The sequence below is a fragment of the Aulonocara sp. 'chitande type north' Nkhata Bay genome, linkage group LG8 (assembly GCF_057382095.1).
Source record: "Aulonocara sp. 'chitande type north' Nkhata Bay isolate Kocher_YH1m ecotype deep benthic linkage group LG8, A_spYH_male_GT1.1, whole genome shotgun sequence".
Classification (NCBI taxonomy): domain Eukaryota; kingdom Metazoa; phylum Chordata; class Actinopteri; order Cichliformes; family Cichlidae; genus Aulonocara; species Aulonocara sp. 'chitande type north' Nkhata Bay.
In genome coordinates this window covers 6,720,030-6,738,411 of record NC_141351.1, presented here as the reverse complement: position 1 = coordinate 6,738,411, position 18,382 = coordinate 6,720,030, and the positions used below count along the sequence as shown (strand labels likewise).

The 18,382-nt window shown below is 40.7% G+C and overlaps 1 protein-coding gene across 2 annotated transcripts in view; it reads left to right on the top strand.

The window, feature by feature from the left end:
• The window catches only part of rhbdf1b (rhomboid 5 homolog 1b (Drosophila)), a 39,850-nt gene continuing 21,468 nt past the window's right edge, over nt 1-18,382 (top strand). For both annotated transcript variants that reach the window (XM_086303005.1, XM_086303006.1), the window contains exon 1: nt 1-297. The gene's annotated coding sequence lies outside the window, so the exon portion shown is untranslated. The remainder of the gene's footprint in view (nt 298-18,382) is intronic.

The window sequence follows — 18,382 nt, the reverse complement described above, 5'->3', positions numbered from 1 at the left end:
AGCGGCAAAGTAGGCGGACCGGGTGAGAGACTACACATGAGCAGCTCAGTGGCTGACGGAGAATCCGGTGTACGCGCTATAGTACGGAGGCTTCAGCTGGCAGCTGTTTCACATTTTTATGGCACGTGAACACGGTACCGCCCTCACTAACATCTGGAGCTCGCGCTTAACAGGGAGACCACTCTTCCTTTTGGCCGCGTGATGAGGCAGGTAGAACTTATGTAGGGCAGTGAGCGTTTCACTGGCGGGGACCCCTCTGTGCTGTACTCGGCAGAAGGAACCGGCCTCATCTTGAAGGTAGGTGGGAATAACGTCGCCTGTCATAGCGGACATCGTCGCTGCTCAATGAATACACACCGTGTAGTATTTATAAGGCGGGAGCTGAGCTGTCAGCATCTCACTCGTGGTGCAGGTACGCTGTGTTTTAACTGCTTTGCAGCACACGGGCTCTCTGGGTGGGGTCTCCCGAGGCTCACACCAAACACCCATTGGTGGCACTGTGCGTTCATGCTTGTTGTGTGTGTGTGTGTACTAAGGGAGTTTAAGCCTTGTGAATTAAAACGCCACGCTGTTGTGTAGCAAATGTGTGTGACACATACCTTGGTCTGTCAAATGGGTGGAAGTCCAAGACATAAGGACCATTAGCGGGTCTAATGAGGTATGAAAGAGAGGAAGGGAAAGTCAGAATAAGGCAGACCTTGTTACCCACTGGCAAAATATCTCTGTATGTTGTCTACTCTTAAATGATATAGTAAGTCAAGGCAGGGTTGGATGATTCACACACACAAACAGACACACACGCTAGGGCACTTGCAGGTTTTTAAGAGTGATGAATTGATTTCAGAGTGCTGCAGGCTCGTCTGTTGCTGAGATGAAGGGGACTGCTAGAGTTGCTGGCTGCGCAGGAATCCCACAGAGACAATTAAACCACTGACCCGTGTCATCAAGGATTTGTTTTGCCTTCCTGTTCGGAAACGTGGTAGGGAGCTGAATTTTTGGGCCAGATGGCAGGAGCATACACTTGCACACACACTTGTAAAGCGCGCGCGCACACACACACACACACACACACACACACACACACACACACACACACACACACACACACACACATCACCTGGCGCAGCTGTAAAAAACTCCCTACTGAGGGACACAGCAGTTTTGGTCAGGGTTAAAACCTGCGATCTCAGTGATGACTTAATGGAGTGTGGCAAAAACAAATTCATTGCTCAGCTGTCACAAACACATGTTTCGTTAAGATTCTGTTCTTTCAGCTGTAACTGTGTTGTGTTGTATGTTAGTAGTACCTGATGTTACTAATAAGACAGGATGCAGGATGCTCTTTATTTTGGAGGGAAATGGATCTGGCAGTGAATTTGGACATACAATGAAGTATTTTATGAAAAATGTCTAGATTTATACCACTTCTAAACAAGTAAACCTGCTGTTTTCTCTGATTTTCTGAACTGTTGATACAAGGCAGGCTGGATCGATGCTGCTGTGTTGTTTACACCAAACTCTGACACTACCATCCAAGTGCTGCAGCAGAAATCGTGACTTATCAGACCAACCAACGTTTTTTCAGGCATAACTTGCCCAGTTATTGTGAATCTTATCCTCAGTTTTCCATTCTTAGCTGACAGGAGTGACATCTGGTGTGGTCTTCCGCTGCTGTAGCCCATCTACTTTAAGGTTCAGCATTTTGCGTGTTCAGAGATGCTCTTCTGCATGCCTCAGGTTAAAAGAGTGGTTATCTGACTTCCTGCTGTCTTCCTGTGAGCTCTGACCTCTGACATCAACAAGGCTGCTCACTGGATATTTTCACTTTTTCAGGCCATCATTGGTTCGATGGTTGTGCAGGAAAACCCCCGAAAGATCAGCAGTTTCTGAAATACTCAGACCGTCTGGCACTAAAGCCAACTAACTACCCTTCCTTCTCAATTCTTATGTTCAGTTTGAACTTCAGCTGGTCGTCTTGACCAAGTACGCCTTAATGCACTGAGATGGTGGCGTGTGATTGGCTGCTTGGATGTTTGAGTTGAACAGGCATACCAAAGAGAGTGGTTGGAGATTGTACATATCATTTGATCTTTAAAATATAATAATCAAAACAAACTAACATTTCTAAAGCGAAAAACATTCAATTTCTCACGTTAAAGGAAATATATGTGGGTGATTTTAAACTTTGCTTTAAATTGCTGTTATTACAGATCCTTTCATCACTCTACAACTCTGTTATAAATACACGTGGAAAAGCAGCTCATGGTGTCATAAATCACCTCTGCTGTGAAGTCCTGATTATGATGGTGGCCCTAAATTAGAACTGAAAGCGCCTAATATAACCTGATGACAAAAGTACGACAGCACACATGCACCCACAGCGCTAAACAGGAAGCCAACAGCATAACCTAGATGTAAAACGGTAGGCATCTGTAAAGCATGAAGACATTTCGCAGGTGTGTCTTTGTCTCTTGCCTGGGCGCACTGAGGTTGCCGCATCGAGCTTGTTTGAACAAGTTAGACATAAAAGCGACGGTGACAATAGCAGGTTTATTTCTGGGCCGCTGCTCTCACAAGTGAAATGCACCTTCATGTTTATACTGAGCCCTCTCCGCTGGGTGCACCAGGGTGGAAAACTGCGTTGGTTTTACAGGAGCCCTCAAGCATTTTCTACAACTCATTTTTCATGGCAGCTTGCCCAGGAGTGGATCATCTCTAGTGCCTACAAGCCATACTCTACATTTTTCATGTGATTTATGCAACTACTTGTTATCGGGCAACTAGTTCATTCATGTAGGATATGTCGGTAAATAGGTTTGCGCAAATTTGAATGGGAGGTGTCGTGGTTCCTTTGGTCGTCCGTTTTTTAAAAGGCATTTTTTCTAAAGGCGTGTTTTTACAAAAGGAGGTCAAATTGATCAAATAACTGCAAAAGAAGCAACATTCTCCCCAGCCTTAGTGGCAATTTCAGTTTAGAAGTATTTAAACAATGGTATACTGATGCTAAACTAACTCAGTGAAAGTGTAATCTTTGATGACTCCTAAACATCTCAAGAAACCCTCCAACTAAATGGTTGTGTTGGCGATTTGTGCCTGTCATTTCAGCTGGCTGCTGCAGGCATCCCTGGCCAGTCTGCAGTCTAAGTGGCAGACACACACAAACTCTTGACTTCTGATCAACAGTGGAGTTCTGGCTGATGGGGACCCACACCCAGTTTCACACCTTGGCTCAGGCGATTAGAGGATCATCAGGGGGTCCTTTTGTCCCTCTGTGGGGGGTTACTCCCACTAGGTTTATATCTGGGACTCTCCACCATTTGACCTTAGAACTGAAGAAGCTTCTCGGATGAGAGGTGAAACGTCTTCAAGCAACTTAAAGAAGTCCAGACGCTTTTCTTTGCAAGCTCCTTTGACAGTGGAGTTCAAGCTTTGTCTTGGCTGCTTTTATGTTTTGCTTTCACTTGTGGTTTGGTTAGGGTTTGGCACAAAACCTATTTGGTTATAGTTCAGGAAAACCCCCAGTTTGGGTTAACTACATGCAGTTTTTTCCACACAACATAAAAAAGAAAAAGCTGAGAAAAAGCAAAATATCAACAAAAATTGAATCAATACGTTTTTGAGTTTTGGCAGCTTGAATTTTCTTGTTCATCTACTTAAAATATTCCCGTGAGGTTAATCCATTCTTGTTTTTCCAGACTTATGATTGGCAGTGGGAGTGCACTAGGCTTTGACCTTTGGGTTTGTGTTTGCTCCTAGTTGCTGACAATATATGATGCAGTATTGTCACAATGCCTCACTCACGATACAATATTATTGAGATTTTTAACATTTTGCAATATGCTGAGTTTTGGAATATCTGGTCCATCTAGTGATTCATCCATTTTCTTCTACTCTCCAATTCAGAGTATCGTAGGGCTGGAGCCTATCCCACCTGTCTGTTTTATCCAATGAGATAAAGTTATGTCACATCTGTTATTTTTTTTCTCCAAAATGAGGTGATTAAGTATTCCAACACTGTCACTAAAACCTGACGTAAATGTTGCCACATGCTGGAGTCAGTGTGTTATCAGATATCTGCAATTGAATAAGGTCAAGTTTGGTAGTTACATGCAGTCTGTTTCTGATAATACAGTAATTAACTGGGATAAACTGTCAAAAATCTGTTGCTGTTTACGTAGACAGACATTCACATTTTCACACAGCAAACTTCCCGTTCTACAGGAATATAACCAGAATACAACCAGCTGGCCGGCTGTTGCAAATTTTATGTTTCTAATACTAGCTTTTTAACATTAAATTTTATTGTTAAGCCCATCAGTATAGTGCAATTATGTGAACAAGAAAGTTCAAGTTGTCAGAACTCTTGTCTAAATGTGTGTATATTTGTAAAATCAACAAAAACTATCACGAGTTGAGAAAACTCAAAAAGCTTTTGAATCGTACTGTCACAATATTTAGATTTTTTAAATAGTTAAGCTTTCTCAGCTTTGCACATAAAATCACAAGTGCACTCTGCAGTGCTTTTTAGATATTCTTTATCCAATCACAATTGTTGTACTAATATTGAATATTGTGTCATCCCCTGACTCTTATTTTGAAAGTTGAGTTGCTGCTAACCAGCTTCTCCGTGCCTTTTCTGTCATTTTTGACTTGGCTGCTGTTGTGGTAGTTCTTCATATTGTTCAGCTGCTTCTCCAGAAGCTCTTTTGTGTTGATGCAGTATCTTTACTCCACTGTCATGGAGATCAGCTAACAGATGGAAGGCCCTTTTAGGGAGAACCTTGAGTGTGTGCTGCTACGTCAGGCTCATGTTAGCTGCAGAGCAGAACAAGGTTTACTTTAAAAAGGTAGACTTAAAGTCTCCTCTCTCTGTGCCGGGGCAGCTGACGATCTCTGTTATTCTTGTGCACTTCCGTTTGTGTGCCTGCACGTGCACATGCAATTGCATACTGGCACTAACACTTGCCTCCATTGCCTTTCCTGCCCTTCCAGGATGCTGTTACATCTAAAAATGACAACAGCACAGCACATGATTTACATGCACGTGTACCACACAAATTACCTATGTGTTTTTCTGGAAGAGGAAAGTCTGAGGCATCAGCAGATTAGCTCAAATTCTGTAGTGAAGCCAGGTAAAAGGTGTGAATCCTCTAGCCATCTTTAACAAGTCCAACATGAGTTAACCCATACTTTTGGGTAGATAGTGTACACAGAGGAGTTGTCTGATTGTTTGGTAACTGTCTGGTGCTGGCTGCATAAAAAAGTTTGTTTTTACAGTCAGAGTGTGCAGAGGGGCAGCAGACCGCGGCTGCCTTTCATGGCTGGCAACAAATTCAGACCTTCAGCTGCAGCATGAATGATTAACAGTACGATGACATGACTTTCCTAAATGTGCACTAACAGGTAATGGTTAAATAGTTGAGTATGTGCAGTTTGTTTTACCCTGCATCCACCCCCCACCCCCCAAGAAACAAATGATCAAGATTTGAGCTGATCTGCACAGATCTGGACGGGGATTTCTCTAATCCTCTCTCTCCATTATTGTGTCTCTTCCTCTTTTTTCTTTTTTTCCTGTCACTACATGGTGCTTGCGCTTTCATTTTTTTTCCTCAGATAAGATCAGACAGGTGCTTTCAGTGCACCATGCAAGTAGTGACAGATAATAAAAAAAAAAGGTGTTCACATTCATATGTGTGTTATTTTTATTTACTGTAAGCAATAAATAGAGAGAAACCTCTGCACTCTGACATAAGTATGCATTTTTAGTTTGATTTTAATATTCTCTAAAGTTTCCTCGATCGTTCAAGTCTCGCGTAAAAATAAAAATCAGACTCCATAAATTCGATGAAGTACCGTGCAACAGATTGTTGTGGGTTCACTTATTTATACAGTGTAAGTGCGGACATGCAGGTCACGGAACAGTCATGAGTGGATCAGTGTGATAAGTGTGTGATGGGGTGATGACCGATGGGCAGATGTGCAGTCTTGCAGTTACTGTGAAACATTTGTTTCAGGATGAGTTGGGTAGGAGCTGCATGAACAGATTTCCCGAGTGTATGTTGAGTCTTTGAAGAGTAGACTTGCAGTGGGTGTGCAGTGATACTGGAGGGACAATACCTTACTTCAATATTAAAAGTGAAAGAGATGGCGCTCCAAGTATCCTGAATCAAATTTTTAGGAGAGTTCTGGAATGACAAAGGCTGCGGTTGCCTCGCCTCTGCCTCCAAAGAAGCAATAAACAGACAAACAGGGAAGGACGTGAGGCACATGTGCTTGTTAGCATAAATGCAGGTAAGTCTACTTATTGTTTTTCTTGGCTTACTAAATCTAAAATCTGAATTACCACGGCATTTGCTCAAGAGCTCTGGAATGCACCAGGGGTGTTGTTCATGTCAACACTATGGAACAAGCTTTGTTTTTTTCCCAGTAATAATCCTTTGTAATTCTACTCAAGCAGTTTTATTGGAAAAGTTAAGACTTTCTCTCCATTCATTTAGATAATAATTGCTCAGAGGTGCTACCAGAATGGTTGCCTAATGGTGAGACTTGCTTCTACATGGATTAAAATGAACAGCTAGCAGTGTACCCACTATGGAGGTCTTTCAGTTGGTACCAAAATTAAACCTGTGTTCTTTGTAATGGCCAGCTGGGAAAATATAGTATTACAATATTAATCTTACCTAGTTATCCAGAATTCTTAGGCAGTATTAGTATTCCTAGCATGTTTCAGCTGTGTATCCAGTGTATTTTACTATTTAATCCTAACTTTAAGACAAATATTTTATCTGTTTATCCATCATTGTTGGCTAATTATTGCTCCACAGCTACTGCACTCTAACTGGAGACATACTTGCTAAATGACTTGTTGCAGGTGGTAATATCATAAAGCGTAGAGGATTGCTGGAACATCAAATCACTCCGGCCTCTTTGTGACTTTGGCGAGAATACTTTCACTCAGCATGAAAAGAAAATCAGTGAGAAAAGATCATCTTTATCTCGAAATTTAAAAAATAAAAGTCCGGATGAAAAGAAAGCTGCCTGTCAAAAAAGAATTTTAATCTGGCCATTATGTGGCCTCCAAACACTTCTTCAGTGTCTGTTTGATGACAATGCTTTTCCCCGGCCAGACTGCTTTATGAAAATCCTGAATAACTCCTCTGTGTTTCTTTGAAACCACAATTATGACCACCATTTTTCCTTCATATTCTTTTCAGAGCCAATTCTCTATCCCCCTCGGTATCTTACTCTAATGTGGCATCTGTGGGCAATTACCATTAACTTTTCATACAAGGCCAGCCAACAGAGGAAGCTGTTGTATTGGCGCTCACAGCATGGATTTGCTGGCAACGTAGAGAGACGGCAGGAAGGAGGAATAGTAGGAGGGTTAGACGGCTGCTGAGGAGGCCTATTCATGTCTCCAGGCGAGCCCACACTTGACTAGACACTTATTGTAGTGGTGACCTTCCTGTCACCATGCAGCTAACACAAAACAGCTTCATATGAGGCGCATGTGCTGTTTGTCCCCTTCCCTGCGAGTCAACCCTTCCCTTGGTCTCGTTTTTAGTCGTTATTAATATTTCTTTTCCTAGTTATTACATTCTCTCAATGCCCCAGTGTTTGGCTGGTTTAAAGCCCCTTTTAACAGTTATTGTATTATATTATTATTTAATTAATTAGTAACTTATTTATCGCAAGTGTGACAGTATTAGCCAGTTAAGGTCACTGACTTACAGTATATGAGTGTTCTTCTAAAGTCCTTTTGGCTTGAGTTCAAGGGTTCATTTGTTTTAGACAGATTTTGCTGTTCGATTAGTCTGCACCTGTGCAAGGCTCAGACTGGCCATCAACACCACATTTAAAGAAACATTTAAATTGTTATCTTGATGTGAGTGTTTGCAATCAATGGTGGTAAAAATTTATTGTGGAAATTCGTTTTTTCTTCCCTGAGCAGTCATTTTTTAATGCTTTGTTTAGTTTGTTACATGAAAATAGTGATTAGTTACTAATTACTAATTACTTCTCCAAGAAAAAAATCTTGTTACTTCACTGGTTAGCGGCAGGTTACTTAGTTACTTTTTAAAAACTTAAAACACAACCTGAATAAAGCACCAAACCTTTCAGCCCAATTCTATTTTTTCTGCATAATCCATCATGTAAAATTGAATGAAATGAAAAAAAAATCTCTTTTTAAAACTTGTTTTATTTGTTTTAATCTTTTAACTTCATGCACATTGCATCAAGCAAAGATTATATTATATGCGACTGGCTTGACCTGGAAGAAATTTGTTTAACATTTAAACCTATTGTCTACATATTCCAGCATATGAAATAAAATGTTTTGTGTCTTTCAAATAGATGAAAGTAAAACACAGCAAAAAACAAATAAAATCAAAGATTCAGCAGCACTAAGTCCTGTTGCCCTTAAGTCTATTTTCAGCTGTTGAGCTGGAGTGGAGCCAGTGGAGGTTTGCCCGGTGCTGGGGGTTTCTCTATGAATCTCACATTCCCGTGGCAGCGTGCTAGGTGCTTGCTCAGATTTGAAGTTTAATTTTTCGCTTTAGGAAGAAGTTTTCCTCCCACGCAGATTGTACAGCAGATGCTAATGTTTTTATCACTTTTTAACCAATCAAACTCAAAGTAATGTCAGTACCTCCAAGCTTTAAACGCTGCACGGTCGTACTCTCTCCCGCACTCCATATTATCTATTGTTGATCACACGCCACAGACGTCGCATGTGTCATGAGACACTCTCACAAAATCACAGTTTAGTAAAGCAGTAACGCAGTGTGCTTACGGGAAAGTAACAGTAATCTAATTACTTTTTTTGCAATAGTAATCCCTTACTTTACTCATTACTTGAAAAAGTAAACGGATTACAGTAACGCGTTACTTGTAATGCGTTACTTCCCATCTCTGGTTATGTATAACTCTTATCTTTGCCTTTGACATTAAATGAGGGTTAAATCTTGTGTTTTCTGGCTATTTCAGCTAGAACGCAGTGCTCTAACCCAGGTTAACCATCAGACTCAGAGTTATTTGGCGTAAGTCAGTCTTTGGTTTTACATGAATTCCCCTTGCCCGCCCCAGAAGAGGGCATGGTGATTGGTCGGCTAGTCCTGTTTTTAGCTGAAAGGGAAGTCCTAAAAGCGCCCAGAATCAACCTTATAAAGTGCTCCTTTTATTTATTATTGAGGATCTAATGATCACTGATTCTAAGATGCCATGAAACATAAAACCCATCGTCAGTCTCAGTCTGCTCTCCCGGGGCTGTTACTGTGTAGTCTCTTTCACTCTGTTTTGGCTTCTGTCTCTCTTACCCTCTGTCACTGACTTTTTGTTCAGTATTTTCTTCCTTTCTTTTTGTCTCTTCTTCCCTCATGTTATTGTTCAGTCTGGTGTTGCCACCTTATAACAGACCAGGATGGTAGGCGGGGGAACCAGTCTTCCGTTCTTGCTGGCAAAACTCTGCACCATCATCTCAAGTCCCATACCAGGCACAGGGGCTGTAAACTGCTGCGCTCTCTCCAGCTGCATTTTTGGCAGCGATATATGCTATGAAGCTATGAGGTGTTGGAACATTTAAAGTGATGAATGGCAATGCTGCAGGCTAATTCTTACAGAGAGGTTTTCCATCGAGTCTTTTGTGTTGAATTATCTGCAGTTGCCAATAATTACCTACTGTTTAAACTAATAATGATACCATCAATTAATCCGAAAAGATTATACGTAAAACTATAAAAGATGGATTCAGTGCTTTGAGCGAAATGAAGAGAAGTGCTTTTAGCCTTTAAGCTTGCAATGTTTTTGATAGCCACCAGGGGGACGATAGCTGTGGTTACAAGTCTGTGGAAAGTTTACAGGACAAGTGGGCCTCGGACTTGAGACTGACGAGTCAAATGCCGACTGATGTGTTGTCTGACAGTGTGATCCATATCCGCTTGTCACATCCAGTTTCAGTACACAAAGATGGCGATTGCCACACGAATGCTTCATTTGCTTAATGTGTAAATAACGTCCTAATAGTGCAGTGTAATTCAAAGCTTGATCGTATCTGCATTGCTCAGGAAATTCAGTTACAGGCTTCTCAATGCTCTGACAAGATGAACATGTGAAGGATTTCATGCACCGAAACGAAACTCTGTAACTAAAAGGCAGAAACAGGTAAACGGATGCAGATGTTTGGCATAGCAGACAGACAGACGTGTACATGGATGCATACACATACACAACAAACAGCTTGTTTATGTTGTTTGGACATGCAGATGACTGTTTTCGTTTCAGAGGGATATTTTGTGTGTTCTGTGTCCATCTCCTCTCCACACAGTATCACACTGTTTGTTCTCTGCTTTGCACTGGATTTCCTTTGGGTTTTTTATGCTCTTTGACTTGGTGCAGCATGTCTTTTTTTTCTTTCTTACCCATCTTTCATCTTCTCCCAACATGACATAAAAACCATTTTCTCTCCATCTGTTTTTCTGTTTTTCCTCTCCTCTCTGCCTTGATGCATTCCAGGTCATCTCAAGTCAAGAGGCAGCGTGAGGTCGCGTCCCATTATCACGTTATAACGTCCTTGGAGAACTTTTCCCAGCCTTAATGAATGCATCCTTGCAACTTTTGCCACTTTTTTTTACTGGCATCACTGTCACAGTTTGATGTGTTATGAACTGTTTGCTTCCCAGCAATGGTTACCTTGAGGTTCGACGCGATCGCTAGCTCTGCACAGATAAAAAGGCTTGTCTTCCTATGCAGACTGCTTCATCAGAATTGTGTGGGTGTGAATTAAAGTGCAGCGGGTCGGATTTTGAATGCACGCACGTCTTTCCTGCTTGTCAGTCTGAAACTGCTTCCCCACGGGCCACGTGTCAATCTACAGTGTGGAAACACTTGATGCCGTTAGTCTGTGCCAATCCTTTAATCTCTTAATGACATTCATAGGAGACATTTTTTTTCCTTTGTGAAACACATCTGAGACTTTTGGATTATGCAAAACTAAGAGTGCAGGAAGTGTAGGTGTCGATTTTTTACTTCCCGCTTCTGCCCCAATTAAATCCATCCTGCTTCGATAGCTCACTAGTTGAGAGACATGATTGTACTAAGAGGCAGATTTGACCTCTGACCTGCTCTCATTGTTTGGGCTTCTGTTTATCTTTGTATAGCTAAGCAGCTTTTTTATGCCGTTGCCCTCTGCATTAAGGCAAAAGGACATTCTAGCAATTCTGCCAAGCATATTTGTAAGCAGATAAACTTTGCATTTAGATTTTAGAGTGTATAAATTATTAGAAAGTAATGATAAAATCTGGTTCTTGGAGTAAAAGGGAACATTTCTCTGCTTGCCTACAGGAGACTCATGGGTTACTCTCCATATATGTAAGTTTTTTTCCTTACAGCATAAAAGGCTTTTGTTGCAAACTGGTGGTCTGTAAATAAAACTGAATAAAAAGTGGCTTTTTTTTTTTAGCCTTTACTGGGTGATAGTACCTCTAACCCATTGTTAAGGGAGAGCAATAAAGCTTTACTAGAGATAATAAAACTTGCCCCTATTACATTTATTAATATGTGTCAAACCACAATATCAAATTGAATTTTTTAAAGATTTCGCATCTCTTGTAGTCAATATTATTCCCTGTCAGCTTTTCAGTTTCACAAGAATAAAAATCTGCTTTTTAGTAACACATTCCTTGGAAAAGTTGATCATCGTATATCTAGTCTGATGTTGATCGGTCACGGTTCTCACACTTATCATACTGCAGCTGACAAATTAGAGTAGAAGTAGGCTGCAAGGTACTTTCCAGGAATGTGAGGCATTTCCTAGCCTACAGTGTAGCTGTGAAAGGCAGACAGGATGAACACGGCACATTTCTGTTTATTTTAATTCTGCTTCTGATTGTACCAGTGTCCTCAAGGCAAAGTTTCAAAAGTTTATAAAATCAATTGACATTTTATTCTTTTTTGTGACATTTGAAACATCAAACTGCTGTAAACAAGCGATTCTGTCAATAAGAAGCCTTGCAGCTTCATTTAATAATTCAAAATTGTTTTACAAAGTGTGCAACCAGATCACGTTTGACTAAAGCAGTTTTATGGCACAGAGGGAGGTTGCTTATAGAGGAAGGTGAGGGCTGTGGTTTTCTTCTAAAATAGATGAGGAGCTCTTGAGAGTTTTTGTCATGGCAGATGGTGCAAAGATTCAAAAGCAGATGGAAAAATTGCTTGAAAAACGTTCATCTTCTGTGAATGAGAAAACCAAGCATCACTAAGGAATGGGATGCAAGGTGTCAAAGACGTCTTTGTGACAGGTTTAGACTACAGTGTGGTCTTAATCAGCCTGTCTCTTTTATAAATTATTCCAGTGTGTTGTGTTTGACAGTGGGATGTGTTTATGTACACACATACAGTAGCCTTAAGTAGCAGCGTCACTTGTGTGTGGGTTTCTTTTTGGTGGTTTTGTGTGTGTGTGTCTAAGTGGGTGGGATATGTTCCCGCACCCCTGTGCGCTGATCTGCACAGCGGCTGATTAACTAATGAATTGCTCACTGTCGTGTAATCTTCGGTAAGAAGATAAAAGACAGACGCCGCAGGACAATCAAAGCAGTGTTTAGACAGATGGTTTGAACTCATTAAGACCCCCCACTGTGAGTCTGTCAGCGCGTTTTGCAGCACAATCAAACTTGTAAGTGAACAATCTACAGATTGATGTTAAACAGGCAATCAGTGGTGGGCTTTCTTGTAAGAATGCATAGAAACTTACCGATTTACCAGTCTGTTAGCTTTTTACCAATCTATTAGTATTGGAATTTATATTGGCCAATGAATGAACATTTAAAAGATAGACATCGGAGGGATACTGTAAATAAGTAAACAAATAACTACATATGACAAATGTTAGGAAATCTGTTTATGTTTCATGTATCTGAAAGAAAAAAGATATGTTGGCCGATATATCGGGAATCTTTTTTTTTAAATCACCAAATAATGGTATGAATATCAGTCGACATCCTCACTTTCCTTCCTGTGTCTGGGACATAGAATTTTATAATTGATAAATAGCTGAATTCATCTGATCGTGAGTCCAGATAATTCAGTTCAGTGCAGCTGAATACTCTGAACACTGATGTCTCTGAGGAGCTGCTTTACAGTCTTGTTCTGTTTTACAATGTTTTTATTTTGTCAAATTTGAGTCTCATTTATTTGGGTTGAGCCTAATTATAACTAACCTGGGCAAAATCATTTTGTCATCCAGCGCATTTAATAAGCAGGCTGCAGAAAGAAAAAGCAAAAATAGTATCAACGAGAGGAGGTGGCTGCTTGGATTATGGCACAAAGACTGATGGTAATATAAACTGTTATGTTCATATTATTCGTTTATTTGTTCTTTTTCAAACATATTGCATGTTTCGGATATGCAGCTGAGAACACGATTTAGCAATGAGTCCAACTTAGACTTCTGTGGTGAATAATCTTTTCTGGCCAGCGTTCGGCCTCAGAGTGGCTGCCAAAATGTTAAATAAGGCTGCGTCTTATAACCAGGAGTTGGGGTATAGACACAAAAGTTAAAGTCTCCTCTTAATAATGTCTAAAGATCTAAATTACTTTTATACATGTTATTGTAAATCTTTTATTCAGCACAGTACTTTTATGTTTTTACAGTAAGAAACCCTCTAAAAGAAGCATTTAATGCTGCCAAATTTAGAAAGTCAGGAAGTCCAAAAGTCAACATACAATTTTAATTAATGTTTTTGGCAAGGAAAGACGTGACTGCTCTTCTCTTTTATTTGTCATTCATCATTTCTTGTTTTTACTTACTGACATGACCGAAATTCTGTTTCTGTAGCGGCAGATGTTTAATCATTTATTAGTGTTTGTTTAGAGGTAGTAGCAGATTAGAGAAACACACGCATGCACTCATCATCCAAACTCTGCAAACAGAAAGGAAATGACCTACTGTGTTATGACTAACATCTGGCACAGATGAGAGCCCAGAGCAAATGTAGTCCCTTTGTAGGGGGTTGGGATTGAGGGTAGGATGATAGAAGCACGCAAGATAATTCAATGCAATTCAATTTTCATGCATTGTTACATAACCATAACAAATAATTAAAAGAACTGAGATGCACAGTTGTGGGAAGTCTCTGGGAGAAGGGTTTTTGTGTGCAAAAGGATCTGTAGGAACAGATGAATGCAATGAAATGGCAGTAAATCAGAAAAGCGCTGCCCTGCGAAGAAAAACTACTTTAACACTGAAGTTGAAATGGGCCCAGTGGTGCTGTTTGGCAGGTTGTAGTGCCTATTAGAACAGAGCAGTGCCAATGTAATAAAGTTCAAACCCTCCTGGGCTGTCTGAGTTTTAATCTTATGCTGAGTCCAAGCCAGTCAACTTGGAACTGCACTGATAATTGTCAGTTTTATAACACATTCTTGCTGGAGAGCAAAGGAAACACCAGGGCTCTTTACTAAATATACCATATATCCTTCAAATGAAAATAAACATATGACCTGAAATTTAACAGTTGTCTGGCATTATTATTAGAAAGAACTGCAGAAATAAAATCCAAGTAACAACTTCACTAACACTCAGTGGATACAGTAGTAGGTACAGCTTGCTTTTGCCCTCAGATCTGCCTTAATCCTTCGTGGCATCCATCAGTGATTTTGGTCCATATTGACATGATAACATCACACGGTTGCTGCAGATTTGCTGGCTGCACACTCAGGTTATGAATCTCCCATTACACCACATACCAGAAGTGCTCTGTTGGATTTAGAGCTGGTGACTGTGGAGGCTGTTTAGGTACGGTGAACTCATCGTTATGTTCAAGAAACCAGTTTGAGTTGATTTGAGGAATGTGACATACTATGTGATCTTGATGGATACCATGTGGTCATAAAGGGATGAGCATGGTCAGCAACAATACTCTGGTAGGCTGTGATGTTTAAATGGTGCTCAGTTGGTACTAAGGGGCCCAGCATTTGCCAAAAACATATCTCTTACACCATTACATCACCACCCTGAAGCAAGCTAGAAGGCAGGATGGATCCATGTCCTCATGTTGTTCACGCCAAATCCTTGACCCACCATCAGAATATTGCAGCAGGAATCAAGACACATCAAACCAGGCAATGCTTTTACAATCTTGTCCAACTGGTAGCAGTTGGTGAGCTGGTACAAACTGTAGCCTCAGTTTCCTGTTCTTAGCTGACAGGTACGCAGTGTGGTCTTCTGCTGCTGTAGCCCATTTGCTTCAAGTTCAGTATACTGTGCATTCAAAGATGCTCTTCTGCACATCTTGGTTTGTAACGAACTGTTATTTGAGTTGCTATTGCTTTGCTATCAAAGGCAACAGTAATGCAAAAGATTAGTCTGGGCAATCTGTCAAAAGTCAGTATATTAAGGTTGCAATGAAACTGGCTTCAGCCAGCTGAAAAACTTTTATTGGTTTTCCACAATTCAAAATATGTAAAAATAAAATTATGCTGGTATTAAGGCATGGCCACACCATGTAAGTGTATTTAAATCAAGTGGAATCATTGGGATTTGTGGATTTGCTTCCAGCAATGAAACCAAAGCACAGAAATTTAGCCAGACATCATTGATCTTTGAGGGAAAGCGAGCCAAGGGTTTTAAAATGAAGAAAACATTTCTCTCTGAGAACATGAATTGTTACAAAAAGTAGAAGACACTGATACAGAGACGCATTGACGTCTTGTGTCGTGGGACTCTAGCTAAGCTAAGCCTGCTTACTTCCCAGAACTCTAGAAGCCTTTTTTGCTCTTCTCTGACTTCTTGCTGAATGAAATTCTGTACAATCACAGATAAAATGCCAGGGGTGCTAAATGTGCTACCGGAGAGAAAATAGAAAAGAAGCTCATATGGATCCTGCCAATGGAAACAATGAAAAGTAACACTAAAACCAACCCAGTGCCCAGAGATTATACTGGACAGCAGGAAACAGTTGATGCCTGGGTGTTTTAATTGACTGTTTTTTGCCTGGCTGGCAGGGGCAGCAGCAGCTGGGCTGGCAGGTACGCTAGTTTACCAAGTGTCACATTGTCACAGAGTTTTTAAAGCTAAATATTCTAAAGATGCATGGATTAAGTTAACTGTGTTACTCGGTCTTTGCATGAAAGAAGTTGATGTAATACAGCACTTTGATTTAAATATAGCTAGATATTCAATATCCAGAATTCTTTTAGCCATCCTACCAAAGCACCCAAACAATTTTTGTGCAGTACACTGAATATTAAAAAGCAGAGTAAATGAAAGTCTTGCACCCTCAAAGAGGAGCCAAAAAGAAAGAAAAAGAACAAAGGCGGCAAGAGATTTAGAGAATAAAAGGGAGACAGTGCAGAGAGCAGATTGTGGCCTGCTTAACATGATGAGCCACTGAATATCAAAGCTTACTGACATGCAGTCACGGTAGCTTTACATGGTACAGTTACTGGTTGCAGCCTCAAAGACCAGAATGGTAAATGAACTGGTTCTTATATAGCGCTTTTCTACTCTTCTGAGCACTCAAAGCACTTTACACAACTTGTGCATTCACCCGATGCTTTCTAGCTAAATAACACGCATTCACACTCCGATTGATGCATTAGAGACCAATCTGGGGTTAGTATCTTGCCCAATGATATTTGGCATGCAGACTAGGGGAAGCCAGGAGTTGAACCACCAACCTTCCGATCAGTAGATGACCTGCTCTGCCGCCTGAGCTACAGCCACCCCAAAGGCAAAGGATCAGGGAGCAGTGTCAGGACAAGTCCTGCTTCGGTGCCAAAGAGATGCCTTTGTTTTATTCTGTCTCGACACGTCAGCAAATGTCACTCCATGTAAAGCAGATCCAATTACGCTACCATTCTGCTGCAGTCCCCTGAAAGCACAGCAGGCTGTGCACAGAAGTTCATATTTCCTTTGAGGTAACACTTTGACATGACAACATTGGAGTTTTGATGGCAAATTGAAGCCAAAATAAGAACTTAAAAGCCTTTAAACGTTCTTTTTTGCTATCATAAAAAGTATGCTACTTCATCCAGAGCAAGTAGTCAGTCTTAATGCTTTCAAAAGGAGAGGATAATTTTCAGAACTGAAATATGAAGGCTCTTTACTGGCAAGTTGGATTATGTGATGACACTATCTTTTGCTTTTTTGCTCAATTTGACTCACTGATATCAGTGACACAACATCCTGCTCACGACACTATCACAGCATCACCTCCATCGAATCGTGGGCAGTACAAGCTTCTGTGGCTGAACAGCAGGGCGATGTCATGTGGCATACAGCACGGGGATTACATAACCTAATCTGCCTGTCATGAAAAATCCAACTAGAGGAAAAAAAGAGGAGAGAGATCAAGATTATGGAATAACAAATGGCGAATGTTACAAAACCAGATAAAAAATGGGGATATTGATTTTGGACCGCTTTGCACCTTCTAGCAGAGACCTACAAAGACCTGATGCGGGGGGCTGACGCGAGCGCTGTGTAGTACATGCATGTGAGCGAATTTTGACCTTACTTGAAAAGTGTATATCAGAGTGCCTGAGTTCATGTTGCCGTGCACACACAATATCACCACTACAAAATAAGCAAAGGATGTGGTGAAGCAAAGGATTTTAGTGAAGCCTTCTATTTGCAGGGGTGTGTTTATAAAAGAACGCGCAGACTCCTTCATGTGACCGCAGAGGCACCAAAACACTGACACAGGCAGCTGAGAAGCGAAAAGAACAGAATCCAACTTTTGTTTGATATTTTACTTTGTGACCAAAAATTGCGTTGGCCCAGTGCATGAATGCACTCTCAACTTACAAAGTACAGTATACTGTACTGTCCCAGAGTTTCTTGTAATTTTTAAAAAGTGGTCCTGAGCAACTGTTCTGCAGGCTTTCTAAAGGCCTTTCAGTCTTTCATCAGCACTTATTTTCAGTCCAGTCCTTGTACCGGACCTTTTCAGAGGAATGTTTTGTTTGTAAAACCACTTAACACTGACCTACGAATCATTCAATCATGAAAAAGAACCCAACTCAAAGGAGGAGAGAGCGTTGTGTCTACACATAACAGACAACATAGCAAAGAACCCATTTTAAACTGAATCACTTTGCTAGCAGCCAGTTGAAAAAACACACGTTTTCTTTCGTTGAATCTATAAAAAATGTTTGACAGACGTAAAACAGTATTTTTGCACCAATAAACCGTACATTTTTACAAAAAGCCTAAAACTTGGTCTAATCTGAGCATGCTGTTCAGTGTTTCCTTGAAAAGTTTGAGGAAACTAGACAAGTGGAGGACAAGAGAAGAAGTGGCAGGCCTAAATGCTATTTACAGCAGATGAACAGTACATGAAAGTCATGACTTACAGAAATAGGAAATAATCCAACAAAGACCTGACAC